General features: G+C 40.3%; 1 long non-coding RNA gene across 1 annotated transcript; it reads left to right on the top strand.

Annotated features, from left to right (window-relative positions):
* Positions 1-870: 870 nt before the first annotated feature.
* On the top strand, positions 871-14784 carry LOC116216487. The gene is made up of 2 exons (XR_004159322.1): positions 871-1095; positions 14597-14784. It is a non-coding gene; the product is annotated as an uncharacterized LOC116216487 (long non-coding RNA).
* The last annotated feature ends 7474 nt before the right edge of the window (positions 14785-22258 follow it).

Raw genomic sequence — 22258 nt, 5'->3', positions numbered from 1 at the left:
GGTGGCTTCAGGTGATCAGCCAAAAGCTGCTCAATGAGAATTACACAGATCATAGAATTACAGAATCATAGAATGTTCCCAGTTGGAAGGGACCCATAAGGATCATTGGTTCCAAATCTTGGCTCCATACAAGACTACTCAAAAGTCAGACCTTAAGGCTGTGAGAGCTGTTGCATCGGATACCGATGATGTGGCTCTTCTCAGCGAACCTGGCTTATCATGGCTCAGGTGCCAATAACAGCACAACCAAACTCAATGTGGCATGCTGGAAAATGGCGATTTTATTGCATCCTACACTTCTACTTATAGTGTCTCTACTTCGTTACCGCCTCTCTTGGGTGTCACCTACTCTTATCTACTACTGACGTGCCAGGAGAGGTTCTGTCCTGTAACATTCAGAAGTTTCTCGAATGCCTACATCTCCCCCTCCCCATGGCAGGAAAGCCTTGCCCCGTTACATCCCGTATAGCTCACAACGCCTACAAGTTATAGTTTATCTGCAAACATCTCTGGTCTCTGGATACAATTTATAAAGCAGGGTACAGAAGCTACGATTATTAGCGACTAAGGCTAAACCAAGTCCTTTAACTATGGGAATCAGCCAGGAGCCCCAGTTCCTAAACAACCCCTGCAGCCATTCTGTGAATGGGTCTTCTTGTATTGATATCTTCTCGGCATGTGACTTCAACCATTGTAGTTTCTTGTTCACGGACTCCGAATGATCGCACAAGTTGAAACAGCACATTCCTTCGAATTCCTGGCATCCATGTCCCTGGGCTAGTAACAAAGGCCTATAGCAGCTCTGTATACAGCACTGCGTGTCGTATTCCATCCACACCCATCAGCAGTTCTGTCAGTAGCTGTGAAGTCACATTGGCTTGCTTTACCGACCAGCACGCTAATCGTTCGATCTCCTTTAATGCCTGTGCTGTTCCGATAGGGGCTATTATGGAGGCAAAAATACGCGCCATAGCGCCCCATAACCGGACCTTGTCCCCACAGTCCTCGGTCAGGTGCTGTATTGATATTTTGTGCCTACCCCCCACATTCGAATTCGATATTTTTAACCACTCTGAGAGATTCGGGGACAAGATGGTAAGTCTCCCCAGATAACACGGTCCCCCAACCGCTCTGCGGGGAATTCCTTGCCAAGCCCGATCTCCACATATCAGGAACACCCCTGGGGGTAATGCCTTATTGTCATTCATCCATAGTGTCTCCCCCCACCTACGAGACTCTCCCAATCGGTAGGGGTACCCCTGTCCCTATTGTTCCCATTGTCGGGTAATGTTACAACAGCATTCCCAGTTTGTCACTTTGCATACTCTACGGCGGGGGCCGCAGGTGGTGCACTTATACTAGATGTTGTTTATGTAATTTGGGTGCAGTTGTTAGGGTTGGGGAAACCTACTTTTGTTTGATTCCAAGTGTACCCACAATATAGCCCTTGCCAAGAAAATGTTTTTGAATCCCTTGGGTTGACGAGGGTAAAACTTAACGACTGATAGGGGCTATCCTCCCCAAGGAAGTGCCACTTAATCATGGGGTCCGATAGTTGTCTGTCCACCCCAAACCCTGCGAATCCAACACATGTTTCCTGAGAATTGAACTGGGTACCATTGCTCACCCCTTCAGACCCCAACAGTTGCAACCCCGGAGGGGTCCAAGGGAGCGTCATGTTAAGGGACTGAATAAGGCACTGGGACATGTTAGCCTCTGAATAGTAAAATTTCTCGCAGTATGTAAGATTGGTAACATATTTCTCAAATATCTCGGAGTCCCGAGAATAATTGAGTGGGATTCCGATTAGGCAGGTTCTGAAGGGCGAGGCTGCAGACTGTAAGGCTAAACAGAAATCCTGCCTTCCTGTTTGGTTAGCCCAAGTTATACAAACATTCGTGGGTTGCTGAATCAGGTGGACCGCCTCTCTTTCCTACTCTTGTCTACTACTGACGTGCCAGGGGAGGTTCTGTCCCATAACATTCCAAAGTTTCCCGAACGCCTACAGAGAGCATTGTCCAAATGCTCCTTGAACTCCAGCAAGCTTGGTGCCATGACATTGCCCCAGGAATCCTCTTCCAGTGCCTGACCACCCTCCCAGTCATGATGGAGCCAAACTGCTCTCCAATATGGCAGAAGGAATAACAGCGGGCAATGCCAGTAATTGCTTTTGGGGAAGTTCAGATTGAGCATGAGCAAAAAGAAATGAGGTCAGTGCAACATTGGAATGAGTATATGGGGAGTCACTGTCTTTGGATGATTTGAAGCACTGATTAGACAAAGCCATAACACACCTGACCTGACATTGGTGACAACAGTGCTTTGAAAGGAGTGCTGGATTAAGGACCACCATAGGTTCCCTCAGGTCAGAATTTCTGTAATTCTAAGACAACAAGCTTTACAAGAATAATTTGTTCTTTTACACTGGAGAAATTACACATCACTTAAACTTGCTTCTTCTGCAGTATCCCAATATTTAGCTTTCTGAGGTCTTTGAATACTGGAAAAGAATCAGACAGAGAGAAAAATTCTCTGTGTGAAGGATCAATATCACAACTAAATTAAAAGAAAATCTAATTTCTCTTCACTTATGTTATTCCTGTGTCAAAAATTGTGAAAACCAACATGAACGATTACGTGAATATATATATAATATATATCCATATATATATATTATACATATGCACACATCTACAAATTTTTTATTTAGGCATATAAACAACTAGGTCAAGTCAAATGGTGTGAAACTGATCAAGAAGGTTTTAAGTTTGACTCTGGCTGAGCTCTCAACAGTCTATGTTCTCAGTAGGACTTGTTCGCTGTTCAGAAGGTTGGAATCTCAGGCTACCTGATTTACCTACTTAGTACCTGAGATTTGATCTTGCACTTAATGAAGCCAGTGGTACCCTACCAAACAGTAATGAAGCCAGTGAACCCTATCAAGCAAAGGGTTTGATGCGGCTTCTCCACTTTACCTTTTAGCCTAACTGGACTTTTTCTTGTTGCTTTAGCTTGTGTGTAAAATGAATCTATAATGATTATATAATTATGATATCTAATTAATAACAATCAATAATATTATTAATAATAATTAACAAGGTAATTATGATTTTATAATAAATGAATATATAATTATGATTATTCTGGCTTTGCAGAGTTGTATAACTGTTTTAAATTCTACAATAGCAAAAAAATTCATAGCCACGGTGTCTCAGATTGTGGGACAGAGGTGTATTGAAGAGTTAATGATTTCTGAAATAGGAAGTAGAGAGAGGTAATGGGGAGAAAGGGAGTGAAACCTGGTCAAGGTATGGGGCATAGATACATAGGGATGGGATGTACATAGAGCACAAACAGGTAAGTATTGCTTTGAAACAACTCTGATGAAAATTGAGGGGTTCAAGGTGTGTTAAAGGATTTGCAACCTCAAACAAGTATTTATGGACAATCTGGAGGAAGGAATTCTTTTCTTTTGCATATCAACTCCTAGTAATTATAGGTGCTTCTCTACATTTGCTGGAACTAATTTATATGTAATAGTACATTGCAGATTTTCACAGGGATCTTGTGAAATACCCTGCAGTATCAGATTATGCCTATTACAGTTTGGTGTTTAGTGCTGACTGTAGGAGCTTAATCTAGACATTTGCTGGTGGTTACTGAACACAAGCCCCTGTGGCAGTTCTGGATGTGCTGTGGATCTCCTCTGGAAGAGCAGATGTACTCTGCAAATTTTGCAAGTTAGATGGGAAGACACAAAAGGACTGAGAGTGTCCAGGACAAGCTGTGGTCCAGCACTGCGCCTGTCAATGGGCCTGCACTGCTTTGCAGGGCTGAGAACTTGGCACAGGCTCCGGTGTGGCCATTGTTTGCAATGAATGGCTACTTCATGCTCACCCATCTGCAGCGGCTATTTTTAATCCCAGATCCTAACATGCGGGTTTTAGAATAGTGCTTGTCTCAAATGTGAAAGAAACCACAGAGCAAGAGACTAAAGGGCTGTTTTGAAAAAGGTCTGGAAGGGAAGCCACACAGACTGGAAAGCTGCCCCACTAAACCCAGCTTTAAAGAATAAACTGAGACATCTCCTAAAGAAAAGGGAATGCTCCTTTTGAAGGCTGCCAGCCAGAGTCATGGACTCAAGACTGGGTCAGATGCTGGGGCTGATCCCAATTATTTACACCAGTGTTAGATTTAATCATAAACTTGTTAACACTAGATTTTCTTGACCTAGAGGAATGCAATACAAATAATAGTGAATAAGTAAAGAAAAGCTAACTAACACTAACAGCTTCTCTGGAACAGGTTGCCCAAAGAACTTGAGGATATCCCATCCCCAGAGATGTTTAAGAGCAGGTTGGAGGGAGTCCTGGGCAGCCTGATCTGATGGGTGGCAGCCCTGCCCATGGCAGGGGATTGGAATTAGGTGATCCGTAATGTCAATTTAAGCCATTTTAGGATTCTATGATTATGTTCTGTCAGAGTCATAAGGAGAAAGCTGTAATCTGTGCACAACTTGTGCATAAGAGAAATTCTGCAGTATATGTAGTAATAGGAAAAAACAATGGTCCTGACAAAGACACATTTTGGAACTGCATGCCTTATTGTGTCCTCTTGGCCAGGAAGCCCTTCTGAAAGAGTCTGTAGGCACCTTTCCTTCATTACTTTTTATTAAAAACTGATTACTGCTTCACTTCTTTGCAAAAGCCTGTGAAATTCCAGCTCTGCTTGAAAATATCTGGGCTGCAGCAAGGTGAGACTGTCTGAATAGAGAAACACATTGGTAATATCCAGTTCTGCTCAATTATTAATTTAGCAGCTCCACCCAATTGAAGAGTGTAATCCTCAAAGGTACAGTTTTTCTCATGTGTCTTATTTCTTTTAGAAATCAATAGCTAAACATGCAGTGATGTTTGCAAAAAAGGATTTTTCTTACTTTGAAAGGATAGTCTGACTGAAAGGTATCTGAAAGAAGCTTTTCTATGTACAGTAAAGGAGGCTTTGGTTCAAAGTACTTACAAACAGTCTTAACAAAGAGTGTCAGTAGCAGTCAGTTGGGTAACTCAGTCTGACATGAACATATCCATGAGCCGTTTTGTTTCTCTTAAGTCTGCAGAGATTTTTGTGTGTGACATTAAAAAAGAAGATAGAATAACCTACACAATATCATGCAAACATTCCTGCTTACAAGTGGCTTTTGTCATTAAAGAATTTTCTCCTTCCCTTACAGCTTTTCTTCCCATGGGGTTCAATCTGATTTTCACCCCAAAAGTGCCATAGTAATGTTAGTTCAGTATTTTGATGCTCTGACTTAAGATACTGCTACATTTTATATTAAGAAGGAATTATTTTTTATACCTTGTTCTAAAGAGCACTATGGCAAACACTTCATGGAGAGGCACAGAATGTTGTCTTAAAAAAAGAAGGGTTTTTCCTCCTTGATAGCCGGAAAGGTCTTTTGAAAAAACACCGAAGTAAAGAAGGCATGATTGAAAGTCTGTGGAAACTACAAAACCCCTTACACTGTCTTCGGTGGATTTTGATTTAGGCTCTCAGAGCGTCCATTACATTTTTATTACCCTTTCTGGACACATAAAACTTTACTTTTATTGTTTAAGACAAAAAAATCATGAATGACTTTAACATTGACTAGGAGGAGTCATTGACCTGAGCCAAGTGTACTGTGGCTCAGGGGCTCAAAGCAAATCCCCACAGCCCCATCTTCCACTCCACTTTATGAAGCTTTCCTGAGAAGTCACTGTGCCAGCCCTGGCTCACATGTGGGGAACTGCAGCATGAGCAGAACTTCTCAGAGGCCATGAATGTGGATTATCTCTTGCATTGGGATTCCTGGAGTAAAACTATTGTACCTAGAAATCAAAGTCATAGGTCCCACCATGTACTATAAATCCTACTATCTGTGGGTTGTCTACCCACCCCAGAAAGATGCTAGCTGCACTCCGCCTTCCACTGGAGGCCTTGCCCAGAAGGCAGAGTCAGACCCCTACAATTTATACTGGGGCTATAAGGTTTAACACATTTCCCTCCTGTCCCTAATAAAGGAAAGCTGCGGTCAGAGTCTGAGGGAAAACCTACATGCATCTTCTAAAAAGCTCTATTCTGCTCTGTTCCTGAAACACCATAAAACAACTTCTGGTGATAGTAAGAGCAGGGATGGGCTCAAAATAAATCCCCTATCAAACGTACTTCAGGTCACTGCAGGTGGTCGTGTCTTTGAGTGACAATCATCAAAATAAAAGCGCCAAAGATGTTGCCAAAAATCTCAAAATAAAGCTTAAATTAGTGGACAAATCTCAATATAGATACGCATTTCTATTTGGTAAAAACCTGCACAAGGGCTTGTGGGGTAAATTAGTTGCTGTGTTAATCAGATTCTGAGTCTCTTTATGTTGTAGAGGGCTTTCTCACAAAGTCCTGAATCTTTTCACATCTTTATTTTGGGGATAAAGATATTTTGTTTCCTACAGGTGCACAGTCATCTTTTTTACTTGGGGCATAGTCTAGGTCATTATTTTTTGTTCAAGATGATGAAGTCCTGAGGTTATTTGTCAGAAATCAGCAACTTCCTGAAAAGTATTTGCTTCTTTAAAAGTGATATAGAGGTGAAGGAAAGCCCTAGTGCTGTGCGCATAGTTAATTCTGGGCATGGTTTGTTATTGTTGCAATGTACTATCCCATCATTTTTGCCTGGATTTGTCACAGCCTATATTGTCTCATGCTTGGCTATAAGCTAATGATCATCCTTCTCTGTGCGTTCACCTTTGTGCCTCGTCTAACAAAGTACCTTCATTGATTAATGTCTCATAATCCCAGTCTTACATAAAGAAATAAAATCGAGACAAAATGGAGTTTTTCTTGATATGATTATGGCCAATGCACCAAACTATGTTATAAAAAATACACTTAATTTTTGTGATAATAGACATACATCAGAAGATGATGTATACCAGGGGAAGCATTGCTGTGGGGGCTGTTGTTCTCACTTCTGATCTGCAGCCCCTAGTCATTTCTATGCCATATGATGACATCCTGGTTCCAACCCCTGTACTGGTACTACGGTACTTTTAGAGCTTGTCTGAAGAGTTATCTAAGACATGATTTTTAAAAATAGTAACCTACTCATTTTGGAGTTTTAGACACCTATGATTTTTCTTATGAGTGTCCCAGCGAGTATGGTGCGCATGTTGTCTTTTAGCAGGAGCTACGAACGGAGCTGTGCTAACATACTAAGTACATTTTTAAATGTACAGGTCCTTGTGCTACCTTTCCAAGCCTCCAGGCTTTTCATCTTGTCTGTTCATCATCTGGGGCTGATATGATGGAGGAAACAGAGCTTGGCGGAAGGTAGTACAGCCTTTCAAGTGGATAGAGTCAGGAAGCAGTGAGCACCCGGACTATGCAATCACACAAAGACCCTTTAATGGTCCTATCAAACTCCATTTGGGCAGGCTGAGCTAGAGATCACCCTGATCCTGTCTCTGAATGAACAGATGAGAGGCTAGGAGGTATCTTTGCCTTGCATTCTGGGAAAGGGGCACCTTGCAATTGCATGGCCCTAAGAGCTGGGTTTTGCATGGTGTGATCAAAGCTATCTCCTAATTATGCCCTTCCCAACACTTTGACTGTAAATAACAAATCTATTCAACCTGAGAAAGAGATTTTCACCTGCTTAAGGAGTTTGGGAAAAAGTACTTGATTGTATGTGTTATGGTTCAAAGCTGGCTCAAAGTTCTGTTCTTTGTTCAGGGGTGGAGGTGCCACATCCTGCCCTTTGATGGCTTCTGCATCCAGCTCTTCCCATTATTTCACAAAGACACATGAGCTCGGTTACCCCGCTTTTATCTGTGCTAAATATAAATGGAAAAACAAACTGAACGCAGAAAGGTAAATAAAGAACAGGAAGTGTAAGACAGACCTCTTGAGACTCTCAGTATTCCCACATGTTTTGTGTTACAAACCAGCAGGCGAGCACTGGCCTGCCACACAGGTGGAAATGGTGTGGAGGCCACTGAGCGCTGGATATTTACCCTGTATCGAATGACAGAAAGGGCTGAGTGAAACAGCATTGTGCTGAAGCACCGTGAAAGGCTGCAAGGTTTCCAGCATTCCCTAAGTTTCTCTAGGGTGGGCTGGTGTTTGTATAGTTGCCTGCAGTAGGAAAACATAAGGGTACTGGCTCAAAATACTAAGATAAATCTATCTTTATGTTGCTGGTAAGAAGAGGTGCTACTGAACTCTGTTGAGCTTTTATTACTAGGTAAGAAATTTTGTGTAATGCTGTGAAGTTATGGGCTAATTATTAAAATGGATGCCATTGTGATGAATAGCTCTCTACTCCATCTAAAAAGACAGGAAATGTCTGACCTTAGACCCACTGATGCAGCTGGACAAAGCAAACGAGATGTGCTTCATTTTGCTACAGGACCATCCAATGCTTGATTGTTAAAGTTCAAGGCAAACACAGCAAACACAGCCTGCAGAAATTCAGTTGGAGGAGAGATAGACAAATGAGTTTGTTATTGTGGAAAGTGGAAGATTTTCAAAGTTTGCAGAAAGTTATGGATGTTGAAAAGACACGAGGGAAAAGGCAGTGGGAGTAATTCACTGTGTCGCTGGAAGCTTTAGTTATTTCCCAGAATCTAATCAGCTTCCAGAGAGATGGCAAAAGCCTTCAGTGTTCTGCAGATCTGGGCCTCTGGTGAAGGTTTCTGTGTTTTCACACAGACAAGATGTGATATGGATCTGAGGTTAGCATATTTTTATAAGCAGTCAGCATGCCTTTTCTGGAGGAGTTCTGGAAGTCGGACCATTTGCTGGGGTGGTGGTAGCAATTCTACTGTTTTCCCTCAACAGACAAACAAGATGTACAAAATTTTATAGGTTTTATGAGATGGCCTTGGCTCTTTTTTTTTTGGGTGATTTCCTGTAAATTAATGGAAGATATTAGTTTCCAAAAGTTAATGAAGCTCAGCTTTGTCAAACTCAGAATGTTATGCAGCACTTACAAGTTTTATTCAAGCAAGTTCAGCAAAGGGTTTAAAGAAAAGCATTTAAGTGAAGAGCATACCCTTGGTTATTTGCCTTCTGTTGGTGAAGTGTCTCTTGGTGTCTGTCTCTGTTTATATGAGCATGCTTACAGATACTCCTGCTCCTGCAGCTAGCTGGAAAAGACAAAGGAAAGAATGAGGACCGAGGTGTTGGACTCGATGACCCACTTCAATTCATGATATTCTATTATTCTATGATTTTTCTCCCAAGATAGAAGGGGAAAGGATAAGTAAAGTGAGATTCACCTCAGCTGGTTGCAGATACCCACAGGTGAGTTGCCTTACAGTCTGGTGCTGTATATCCTCCCAGAGGTCATGGTGAGAAGGAGTAGAGCCACCCTGTGCGTCTGTGTGTATCACCCTTTCAGAATCAAAACTAGCTGGAAGGTATGTGATTCTCTTACATGTGAGGAGACAAATGCTACCTTCAGTGACTTGACCAGCATGTGACAGAGTGGGAGAGTCAAGAGATGAGCCGAGTGCTCTTAGGAGCAAAACCAGAGCTTTTAGCATCCATCTACTCTGTGTTCATGGTCCTCTCTGTAAATCAGCTGCAACAGGAAGCTCCAGTAACAGGTTCCTGGTTCCTGTGATCCCTAGCAAATTGTGCCACATATCTGAACTCCCAGAATGTAATAGGAAGCAAAGTTCTGGGTGTCAGGGTTCAGTCTGCATGGACAGCTTGGGGTGGGGCAGGATGGAGAAGAGTGAATCACCACACAGATAATAAACAGTTGCATCAGAAGTAGGTGAAAATATATTTAGAGATCCTTGTGTTGGCATAAAATTGATCCAGATCAGGAACTGAAATTGTATGTGCCAATTTGCATTTGGCTTGTTCCTCAGAACAGTGGTTGGAAGACAGAGTGTTCGAGGAAATGTCCATGTTGATTTGCCTTTTTGTCATTGCTCATCTTTCTCTGTGGTGAATTTTTTTTCCCATTCTTTCAGAAGCTGTGTGTGGTACATACCGTTCACATTACATGAACTATGGATTGCTAGGATCATTGCTGGATGTAGTATTGTTAGGGAGATGATTACATGCAGTCAGCGCTCCTAGTAGTACACTGCTGAAGAGTTCACACACAACACAGAACTGTACGAGTTCATTTTCATAAATGAACTGTGCACAGAGCATGGATGGAATTCTACAACTTTTGTACGAAATCTAGAGAAATGTTTATATTATATATTTCAAATAGTGTTCTCCTCTGAATATATTTGATACTTGGTTTCTTCTTGGCTTTCACTGATGGGGAAATTTCTTTAGTTTACTGCACAGTTATTTCTTTGACACCTCTGCCAATGGTGCGAGCCTGAGCAGACAAGGCAAGTACTTTCTTTCAGTTCTAGAGTGTCTGAGACTTGTTCTCTGTTGTGTCAGCATACAGGCACCACGAAGGCTCAAGGGGATGAGATTTCCGGGGAGTCATTTTGTGCCCAGGCAGGACCAGCAAAGCGGCAGGAGCCCAATGGGGACACTCTCCACATTTGCTGCATCTTGCACTCGCGCTGGGTATGTGACAGGGTGCTGTACCAGAAGGTGGCACTCCAGACCCTGTAATACATGTCCTGAGACACGTTGAGGCTCCATGAGTACCCCGGAAGAGTTTCAACATTGCGTGTTGAGTTAGTGTAGCTCAGCCTCTGCCTCTCCTAAACTGCGGTTTGAGATCTGTATGCCACTATCCCTTTTACCTGCTCCCGTTGTGATCAGAAGAGCTTTGTTCTGCTCTTGGTAAGAGTGGACGGCAGTGCCTTGGCCAAGGACTCTTCCTGACCACTTTTAGGGATGAGGCTGACTTGTTTTAGGAAGGGAGAGAGTATCCTCTTTGCAGAGGCAAGTCATACTGTGCTGCTTGTCCTCAGAGCCACTGAACCAGCTTTGCTCTTTTTTAATTTGGTGTTACAGAAAGAACTGATAAAACTGCTGAACCTGCTTGTGCACTGGGAAGAATGGCTCTGGCAGGTCGGTCTTGCTCTGATAGGCAGGGGAACATAGAGATTTTAAAAGCAATTACAAAGCAGGCAGCAGTCTCAAAAGAATTAGTGGGCTATTAAAGATTTGAACTTAATAACAAGCCCAACTACTTCCCTATCAAAGTAGCGTCTCTCCTTTGCTTTTCCCATCCTCGTGCCCAATTAGTGCTCCTCTTTTACACTCAAGGGCAGTGGCCCCTCTGTTTTCCTCTTTTCCTAGCAATGTATTCTCAGCTAATACGGAAACTCAGGATTTAATCATTCAGCAACCTGCCAGCACATGGAAGAGCAGGCCAGTCAGCAAAACTGGCTGAGATAACTGCAGTCAGTGCAAGGATCTCCTCCACTGCACAGAGTTTTGTCACTTGAAGTTACACAAGGTCCCTGGATTTCCTACTCTGTGTGGTTATTTGCTGGATCATTGGTCTGTAGAAGAAAATAAGATTCCTGCAGCTGAAGTTCAGTAGTTCCCTGATATGCGTGTTCCGTAGGTACCAGAAATAGTTGTACCTCTTTAGCACTGAATTTTCAATTCTTCTTACAAGGTGCACATAGAATCGAAATTAACGTTTTCCTAATTTCCTGTTTTGTGTACAATACAGATACTTCATTTCCAAAAAGCCTTTAACAACAACTTCATAATGGATTAACTTATAATTTAAAACCTTCATGCCTCTTAAATATGAGAGACTGACCCTATCTCACTGGAATGTTACTAAATGAGATATCTCTGATAAATCTCTACATGTTTCTCTGAAAAGCAATTTCCACTTTGTTATATTACAGTAGTCGGTGCCATATGAAGCAAAGGAAAACATTTGTCCAGCAGGACGTCATAAATTTCATGACAGATTTTAAATTTTCCTGGATGAAATGTTTAAAGTGAAGCAGATGGATGTTCTAAAACAGGCTGGCCTTTCCTGAGTTCACGAGAAGCTGCTTCATCTCCTCTGTTCGAAACAGTATGAAGTCCCCTCTGCAGAGGAAGCCTGGTAGTGGATGGAAGCAATATAGGTGTTGGCTGCTTGTCAAACTGGGGGAAAACCAACACCATCTGAAAACCTGTATTATAAATAATTAGTCGGGATCATTTTTGATAAGTTGATTGTGCCCCATAAAAGAGAGATTGTGGAACACACCATACCCCTAGCAACTTGGACATATTCCAATTTTTACAGTGCAGCAAGATCAAGTTAAATCACTTTTCCAAATAACCATTATTTGTTTGATTTGTTTTCCTAAGAGCTTTTGGTTATGTCAGTAGTTGTCAGATGCAGATTGACGCTTGTGATGTCTCGTGCCTTTCAACTTGAGAAATTTGTATAAACTTTGCTGCCCTTCAGTTAGAAGGAGCAAGAATCTTTTGAGAATGAATGAAATTCTTCAGCCCTTGGCCCTGAAATGTGATTCTTGGGTCAGTCTTCATCATTGCAGGAAGTCTGCATGGTGGTGTTTTATGCTGTAAGCCTACCTTCTTCATAAAGACGTATTGAGAGTGACACCTAAATAAAGAATGATTGAGACCCTATATGTGCTGCTTCTTTCTGAATTGGTGAAGGAAACCTTTATAAAAGGCATTTAGGTTTCTATCTTACATTTCCAAAGAGTACTTGATGCATAATACTTGAACTTCAGTATATATTTATTTATATATATAGTACTATATATATAAAAAAACAGGATTTGGTTTTGACATCTACATGGCAAAAATACTCATGAAATTCTAATCTTGACATACGTTTCAGTGGATGAGCATTTTCTCTACATATATTGCTATAGTCCAAATATTTGTTCTTATTTAGGCTGAATACTATGATTATCAGAAGATATATGCTGTCAGGAAGAATGGGACTACAATAAAAATAGAAAAGAAAGAACAATAAAAACTCTTTTGAAAAGGTGATATCAGTGACAAGAGAATAAACTAGATTCTGGAATAAGATATATTCTTCCAAGTAAGGAGAACTTTCCCTGAGGGAAATATGTTTATGTAGTAAATTGATGAAAATTGTGGGATTTAGTGGAAAAGAATAATTATTAGCAAAGGAGCATTTTCTAAACGAAGAACAGTTTGATTATTTTTCTTCCAACAGCTGGTCCAGACCTCTGATCCCACCTGGATTTTCTTGGCATTGCCAAGAAATCCAGTGAATCTCCAATGATACTAGGTACGTAAAGGCCATAAACTTTAAAACTCCTTATTAGACAAGGAATCCATAAGGTGGACAATCTTGCTCAAACTATGAGAAATGTTTGTGCAGAGAAATACTGGAGATTTCTAAAAGCTACTAGCAAGTTTGTATTCTGAGGCCCTGGAGAAGTGGAAGTCCCAAATAAGATTTAACTCCAAGTGCTGAGGACTAGATGGAGAACTGCAACATAGTCATTTTGCCTTTATTATTCTTGCACTGTAACCTGACTTTGGTTCAGGAAGAGGAAATCTATGGCCTTAATTGAAGCCAATCAGTGAAAGGTCATGGGCTAATACTTAACAGACAGCAACAGAGGAAAGAAAAAACAAGGAAAAGGTAAGGTCTCCACTTGGTTCAAAGACTCAGTTGGATTCCGGAGACAGAATGCACCTGGAAGGGGAATGCACTTGGACCCCGAATATACACATCACTTGGGAATTATAAAATTAAATTGAGTTTGTTTATAGTATTTACTTGCCATTTTCCCAGTGGCCTGTGCAGCAGCAACTTCTGTATGCGGAGGTGTGGGTGACTACTGAAAATGCTGAGGTGTTTATTACACTGGCGTGACTGTTTATTAAGGACCAGAAATGGGATTCTGTGTTTAAGGTATCCTAAAGTTGGAATTAAATTAAATATTGCAAGAGATTATTCCAGAGTGTGATCAGTGTCTTCTACAGTTTGATTTCTTCCTTTGTTTTGTTTTGTTTTGTTTTGTTTTGTTTTGTTTTGTTTTGCTGAGATCCAGTAACATCGTGACTTTCCCTGGATTGTGTGGTCAGCTGTTTAAATTATCCCAGGGCTCCAGATACAGAAATATTTTGTGACTTCTAACCTATATTTTCTTTCAGTATTTAAAATGTGGTACTCCTTCCCATAGCTACAGTGGACACAGAAAAGAGGCTTTTTAAAATTATTTCTTCCTTTTAAAGCAGATATGAATCTAAGATGGTCATGGTCATGGTCTGGTCTGAGCTAATCAAAGTCTGCTTGCTCACCGAGTAGTCTAGCATCAACTTCATCAAGCCCAAGATTTATTTGAAAATGTCTAATTCAATTAGGTTCTTGCTTAGGTTAGCAAGTACACATTCATATGCTGGAGTATTTAAACCAGATTCATCTTAATCTTCTGGTCTCAATCTACTGAAATGTTTTTTGTCTGTTTGGCAGTACTCATACTATCCTTTAAGGACCTGAAGTGATCTTCCAAAGCATTTGCTATGTGTGCATTTGTCCCAGTGGCTCAAGAGAGTAAAGTCAAGAGGGTAAATGAAGGCCTTGGTCAGTTTCATATCAGAAAGAACAGATTAATATTTTGCTTCAGACTCTGTAAGAAGTTGCCTCAATCTTTCACAGGTACAGTAGATGGCACAGATATGTATCTACTTCTTTTGGAGTCTGGGCTGGAACTTGTGCTGGACACCATGTGGAACTTGTGCTGGACACCATCTGAGGAACTTGGATGTCTTTACGAAGGACATAACAGAGCAATATAGTAGATGTGTTTCATGATGGACAAACAATAAAAGCCATGTTTCTGGGAATATGTTTCTTGTTAAAAATATTTGGGATTCAAGTCCTCAGAGCTAAGTAAATGATTGTGTTCATGGCATGAGAGAAGAGCTCGTAGAGCTGATCCAGAAAATAGGTCTTTGTCCTAGTTTAGCAATGAACACCCCGTTATAAACAGCACTGGAGCAGAATTACTGCCTTTGTGAAGATGGGTGCATTTACAAAGAAACCCAGGACAATGATGTGTCATCAAGAAGTAGCTCTTAAGCCTGTGTAAAGGAAGAATCTGTTTTTAAATAGCACGTATTGAGAGATTCTATGAGACTTAGAAAGCTATTTTAAAATGGTTGGGAGGGATAAACAAAAGGAAATGTGCCATACCAAGAATAACTAAATTTATTCTAAGTACAAGTCCACAACACCAATAAGGCAAAGTTCTTTTCATTTCCCCACAACTGGAAAAGAATTTCAGATTCAGCATTTCACCCTGTATTATGAAGACTTTGTGGCCTCTTAGTTCACTGCACAGCAAGACTAAGAGTACAATGCATGGGCAGAACCAGAAGATCATCCAAAAGAAAAAAAAAACAAAAAACTTTGAGGAACGTTTTTTTGTATGTCAGACACCTCTGGACAGTAACACTGCTTTTCTAATATTTGGAATTCATGATACCAGAGTGACACTGCTAAGGGTCCCCTTGTTTTCCCTAAATTTGAATATTATTGCAAAGTTGCAGTTAATTTCCAGGCATGGAAAAGTATATCTATAATTGTTATTGTTTCTGATACTCTTTCTTGGTATTATTGCTATGCTCTATTTCCTCAATGACAGCATCATGTTTTATCTAATTATACAGCAGTATAATTAGATGGGAGATAATTAGATGAATAGGAGAGCTCACAAGATTTGTTATTCATGGGTTCTAATCTGTGTCTGGAATTCTTTATCAGATATTTTAAACAGGAATATATATTTGAGAAGTAATATCTCTAGACTTTGGCTCCCAATTTGTGAGATGAAGGTAATAGCTATGCTTCTTTTCCTAGAAGACCATGAGAAAAAAAATTGACAACTATGCATTGATCTGTAGATCTGAAATTTATACCATTAAATGTATAGCTTTGGTGGTTGAACACCAGTAGACTGCTCAGCACTGCCATGGCACTCTCTCACTCCACCTTCTCAGCAAAATGGGGACAAAAGCATGATGAAAAAAGGCTTGTGGGTTGAGATAAGGGCAGGTGATCACTCACCAATTAGCATTCTGGGCAAAAGAGACACAGTTTCTCATTCCTCTCTCCTGGTTGCTGTTGTGCAGCAGTTTTTTCTCTTTTTAAAATCTATTCTTCCAGAGACAGAACCGGTGTTGCTCATAGCTCAGCTCTGCCTGGAAGCAGGTCCCTGTTAGAGCAGCTGGAGGTGGATCTGATCTGATGTTGGGCAGTGCTGGACTCTGCTCATAGAGGACAACCCCGCAGCCCTTTGCTACCAAAACCTTGCAACAAAAGTCCAGTACAGTGGCTTAAGTTCTTCATCCTTTTGGTTATGAGGACAGTTTTGGAAACAGCAGTAAATTGCTATTTCCATCACTACCACTACCACTAAGGTACAGGAAGGAACCTGATTGACTGGTACAGCAAACTATATGGCAAGGAAGGGTAGGTTGGACACATGTCTATCAGAGTACCTATAAAATCTAAGCACTTCAAATCATTAATAATTTCATCGTTTCAACATCTGTCTGACAGGAGGGAACAGCTGTTATTTTCATTCTACACTGATAGAAGCAAAGGACCAAAGCTTGGTTCTCCTAAAAATTCAGACTAGCCCCTGAAAACCACTACTGTTCTTGCTGCTACTGTATTGCTTTACATTTGATTACAGATGAGATGAATTTATTGTGTTTAGGCATCATATTTGCAGATATCCTTTCAGTTTCCCAAATTTCAAACTAATGCTTAAACTTCTAGACTATTATTCTGTGTTCAATTAATGTGAATGAATGTGCCTCTGAAAAGAAACTTTAGATTGCTAGTATTATACAACTGAGTACCCTTTCCATTCTCTGCGTGACTTTATTATGTGCTGCTGCTATTCCCAAGTTTAGGGAGCAGTTTAAAAGGTATCCCTATGATTAGAATAAGCTACTTGTTTAGAGTAGACTCTGCTCATGCAATGCAGAACGTGAGCTGGAAATCAGCGCAATTGTTTAGCAAAACTGCCCACACAAAAGTAAACAGGGCTCAGTGTGAGCTGTAAATGGGAAAAAGGAGGAAGTAATAATTGTTACACTTTGGAGAGAAGATGTGAAAAAAACAGATTGGACTCTACTGCTCTGAAGACCTCTAAAACCTCTGGTTTTCATCAGCAAATATATCATCTCCATGGGCTCAAATCGAAGCCCAAAGAGCTTGCATGTCCTGTAGCTGCAGTTCCTACATTGTGTCCCTCATAGGTAATTATTTCCGGGGAGTCCGGGGATGGCAGGTTCTGAAAGTAGTTGTCATGACTATTTCTTTCCTTTGATAAAGTGATATCCAGGACCTGATGTTGGTGTGAGGGTAGTTCTTTCACTTTAACACATTTGCTTAGATGCCTAAACACCCAGACCTGCTTTTGACCACCTAACTTCAATATTCTGTTGTAACGCCCCAACTAGCTACCTAATTCAAGCTTAAAGTCAAAGGATAGGGAACAGTAATAGATTTCAATGATCCATGTTGCGTGATTTTCCACCTGAAGGCATCTCTTTCTTTTAACTGTGGAAGGACAGCAGGCAAAAGAACAGCATTTATGTACCTAATATTCATTACATGATTACACAAACGAGCATACATTTGGCCTCAAAAGACCCCCCTTGGGTTACTTGTGTTGTGTCTTACGTGGTCATCTCTATCTGTGCGTCACACAAACTACTACCCACACTACTGATTGGTACTAATGATTTTTCCTTTTCTCACAAACTTGCCTTTTGTGTTTGAAGTTTGTCATCTGCTTTGTATTTTGAAACTGTTTTTCCTCCAGAAAAAAAAAAAAAACAAAACAAACAACCCACCAACAAAAAGACAAATGACAAAAATTTCTCCATATTTTTGCACTTCCAGAAAAGATCAGTAAGGACATTGTTGAGAATTTTTTGGTGGAATCTTTTGGTGGAAAAACGCCTTTTTTTTTTTTTTTTTTTTTGTTAGACAAGACTAACTAGGAAACAGCATGTGCTTAGATGCTGAAGTTTACTTGAGGTGTACTGGCAGGACTGGAAAGAGTTGTGAAGCTTTATTGTCCTAACATGTCATCTAAGATAACGAGCTATCAAAATTATGTAAGTAAGAGCTTCTCAGAGCTCACTATACTGCATGGTACCAAAGGCACAGCAGCTTGACTGAGCAGTGAAGTATCATCTTTGGGCTGTAAATCAGTGTGCAAACAGGCACAGGTTCTTAGGTCTTCAGAGTTGCTGCAAGTCCTTAGAGCGAGTTTGCATTTCTTTCAAGGTACCATGTAGAAATTGGGCTGTCTATATCCACCTCATTGAAGTTTGATGTAAAAAGCCTCTTCAGGCTATATGCTCCATTGAAGAGAATCACCCTGCAGTGTGTTGGTTGTATTGGCAAGTTTCTGTCCAATCTCATGCTAAATGCTTAGGGAAAAATTTCTTACTGGTCTAAAAGGCTATTTAACAGTTTAATACACATCACTATATGATGATTTTTTTTTCCTGAGATTCAGCCTAAATTTTTATTGATTCAAGGATTTCTCTGTTGTGCCTTGTTATAACAATTGAATGACTTTAAGCAACTTTTTTCTCTCACTTGAGATTCAGCCTTGGTAATGTTTCACATCATTATTAATAAGAAAACTATGCATATATAGTTTATGGGGCACATACACAGTAGATTACACTACACAAAGACCTACTGGTTTCTGAGTGGAACTACAGGCCTTTGTTTCCAGATTATGACTTAAATTGCTTTGGATCAGGCCAATAGAGAGATACAGTTAAAATAATGATTTAAATAACTAGAATTAATGTTTAATTCTTTTGAATCCCAACAGTTTTTAGAAGCTAACTCACTACTGTCTTGGCTGTCTTATTCCTTGCTCATTGCTTTCTCTCCACTTGGAGATGATCTAATTTTCTGAGGATCTCTTTTAAAAATGGCTAAGTGTAATTAATCAATGTTGTTGGGCTAGTTTTCTGGAGAACATGTTGCATTTCAGTTCTGCTGAGGTCTTTTCTGCACTGCTGGTTAAGTGCATTCCAGATCTAGCTTTATGTCTCTTTTGTAGGATCTGTTACACTTCACAGACTAGGTCAGTAAATTCATGTAGCTCAATTGGGGTGCCATCATGAAGGTTTTCACCAGATGAGGCATCTATTTTCTTCCTACTGGACAGATAATGTGCATGGACTGTTTAGAAATGAATTCTCCTTTCTTGTTGTTCTGTTAGCATTAAAGAAAATATCTCTACCTCTTAATAATACTGTAGTCATTTAAGACAGAGGAAATGGACCCTCCTCCCCACCATGTACAAGGTGCTGTATAAAAAGGGAAGTAAATGGGGAATATATCAAATAACTTAAATTTAAATTTAAAGCAGTGAACAGATTCAGATAAACAAAGGGATGGAACAGAGTTAAAACCAGAGGCAGAGCTGATCATCCTGACTTGCAGTGCCCTCACCATATCTTCCAATCTGTCTGCTGTCAAGATTTTTTTTTGTGGAAAGTCACCATTGTTCCCTTTGTGTAGAAAAACTTACACTTCTTGACTTAACATTTTTAGCCCTTCTGGGTGATTGAAAGACTCAGACTCCTGATCCAAGGTATGGGGGATAACCACGTAGTCATCACTGTTTGAACAAGAAAGTCAATCATGACAGAGTTTCATGACAGTTTTTTCAAAGGATTGGAGCCATGGCTAGTAAAACATCTAGCAGCACTAGCATAATACATCTAATGTTTAATTCATATCGTGTGTTGCCAGCCAGAGACACGCAGAGAAGCAGCACTATAAAACATAATTATTCTAAACTCTCTGAACAAAATTTTACTCTAATATTTTTGGGAAAGTGACTTTTCTTGCTGTGCACATACAATATGTCACCTGGCTTGTACTGAGTGTCAGTGTCACAGGATTTGGATGATCATCATATAATATTCCCCAATTAGCATCTGAACTGAGGCTTGAAACCATCGTTTATGCAGCGAGATAAATTTAAGGTTGCTATAAGCCTGTTAACTTGTAGAAAGGACTACTGCTAAACAAGCACGTCAGTGAATGGGATGCATTTTCTGAAAGGTGTTAAACTCAATGTTTATGGAGGATGTCCCTGCTTACTCCATCTAGCTCATGTGAAACAGTCATGGGACGCAGAAGCCTTTCATGAGTTATAGCCCTTCTTCCCCTGGCCTGCTGATCTGCATGCTTACAATTCTGTGCATTTGATCTTGGGACACATTTAGGGAATGGGGAAAAACTGCTGCCTTGGTGAAGGACTGACATAACATATCACATTCTTTTTTCCTAAGGTTTTGTGTTGCCTTTATTCTGAAGACCTTTGTTGTTAATTACTTATTTATTTGTTTTAATGTTATGTAGACTTAAAGAAGATTCAAAAGCCACAGTCTCACGACTGGTATGGTAGTATTTACAGGAGGCTCAACAAAACATATTGGATGAGGGCAATATGATGCCCATGAAGTAATGGCCTGTGAACAGATAAATGTACAGAGCGGCTATATTCTAGGCATCTAATCAATCCTGTTCCCGACATTGAACATTGGTTATCTTTAGGGAGAATTATTTCATCTTTAATGAAGTTTAGCTTACCAATGCCCAACATTTTTAAGGATACATTACACTGTCTCTTTGAAGTAGAGTCCCTAGAATCCTGTGTCAGTACTTCAATCTCCTTGGAGCTCGGTTTGGAGTCAGGAATCTTATTTAGTCTGATTTTGAAGAGAAGGTTAGATAATGGGTAACTAGACTGAGGAGGTCCAAATTGCTGGGGTTTTTTTCTTGAAAATCTCTAATGCTTACTGTAAGAAAAGACTGCAGGGACTGGGTAGTTTCAGCCACAGAAAGAGAAACATTTGCATACAGATCTGCTTTTCAAATCCTGATGTGGCAAACCTTTCAATAACACATAGCCTTGCAATTGTCACTTCTAAAGAGAACAGATAGAGTACATCAGAAGAGGTGAAGGGATGTATTACCTCACCTGGAGATCAAAGCACATTTCCACTGGAAACAAATGCAGTTAACAGTGTATTTACTTTTAATAACCTCCACAAAAAAGTAAACTAACCATTTCAGTCTCACTATCATTTATGAAAGCCATCAAGGAGGAAATTATAGATTCGTAAATTCAGCTGCAAGAATGCATCAAGTACAAATTCATACAATGGCTTGCTGATTATTGGAGCTTTCATTTCTGAAACAGCAAGAATATCTGCTCTTTGTAAGCCAGATGGTGGGACATGAGATGTAGAAGAACACTTACAGAAATAGACTCTTTAAGTGGGAAAAATCTACTTCTTCTTCCTTGTCAGCATCTCAGTACACCTCTGACTGCAATCACTAACAGCACCAACCATTGCTGATGGTGAAATTCTGTGTATTGTATGTATGGTTTGTGATGTACATGCAATGTGGTGGGGAAAGTAGGAGCTCTTAAGAGCACAAGTTTCACCAATGCAGCAACTGAACTTGATTATCTGGTGCTCCTACAAACAGGTTGTTCATCCCCAGTAAACATCTAGGATGGATTTGCAGACAATTGGTGTGTAAACTCAGTATGTTTCTATGGTGTGCTCTGTAAAGAGTTACAAAGTGATCTAGTCATTCAATTCCAATTTATGCTTAGATCACGAATGGAATGTAGATGGGAAATGCAGTGTTTTCACCACTTGGCTACATGTATGCTAATAAAAACAGTGGATCAGTTACATTCTGTAACTCTGGTACCCATTGGCATAGCATGGTTATACATATTGCCAAATTCTTTTCCCTCAAAGAGGAAAAGAAAAATCTCTCCTCTTTCTCCCACACACTGGGTTATCCACTTTCTTTCTCTTTTCATTCCTTCCAACATCTAGAAAATTTCTCACCTTTCCCCAGCAGCCTGATGCTCCTTCCTGTCCATTGTAATGGCTCTACAGCTGTTTCTATGGGCAGGAGCACTGCCCACGGTAAGAGGAGCTAGCAGAGAGTGATCATGCTTTATTCCCTTTGGAAGGGAGCTCCTTTTCCCAACTTTACTATTTTATTGCTGCCCGAACAACTTTTTTGTCATCAGTGGCAGAGTTGAAGTGGTGGCACTGAGCAGCTGGTGTCTGCTCTGAATGTGGGAAGGGAAATTTGTGATAGTTTGTGCTACAGAACATGTAGTTGGCAATGGGTTGAATGTGGACAGAAAAGTGGTCAGCAAAGTTAGGGTGCATTTACATACAGTCCCAGGAATGAAACTGGTGTGTATAGTGTTTTAAGTGTTTTGCATTC

The sequence above is a fragment of the Meleagris gallopavo genome, chromosome 3 (genome assembly GCF_000146605.3).
Source record: "Meleagris gallopavo isolate NT-WF06-2002-E0010 breed Aviagen turkey brand Nicholas breeding stock chromosome 3, Turkey_5.1, whole genome shotgun sequence".
NCBI classification, from domain to species: Eukaryota; Metazoa; Chordata; class Aves; order Galliformes; family Phasianidae; genus Meleagris; species Meleagris gallopavo.
The sequence above is the reverse complement of the archived record's forward strand: the minus strand, read 5'-3'. Positions and strand labels throughout refer to the sequence as shown.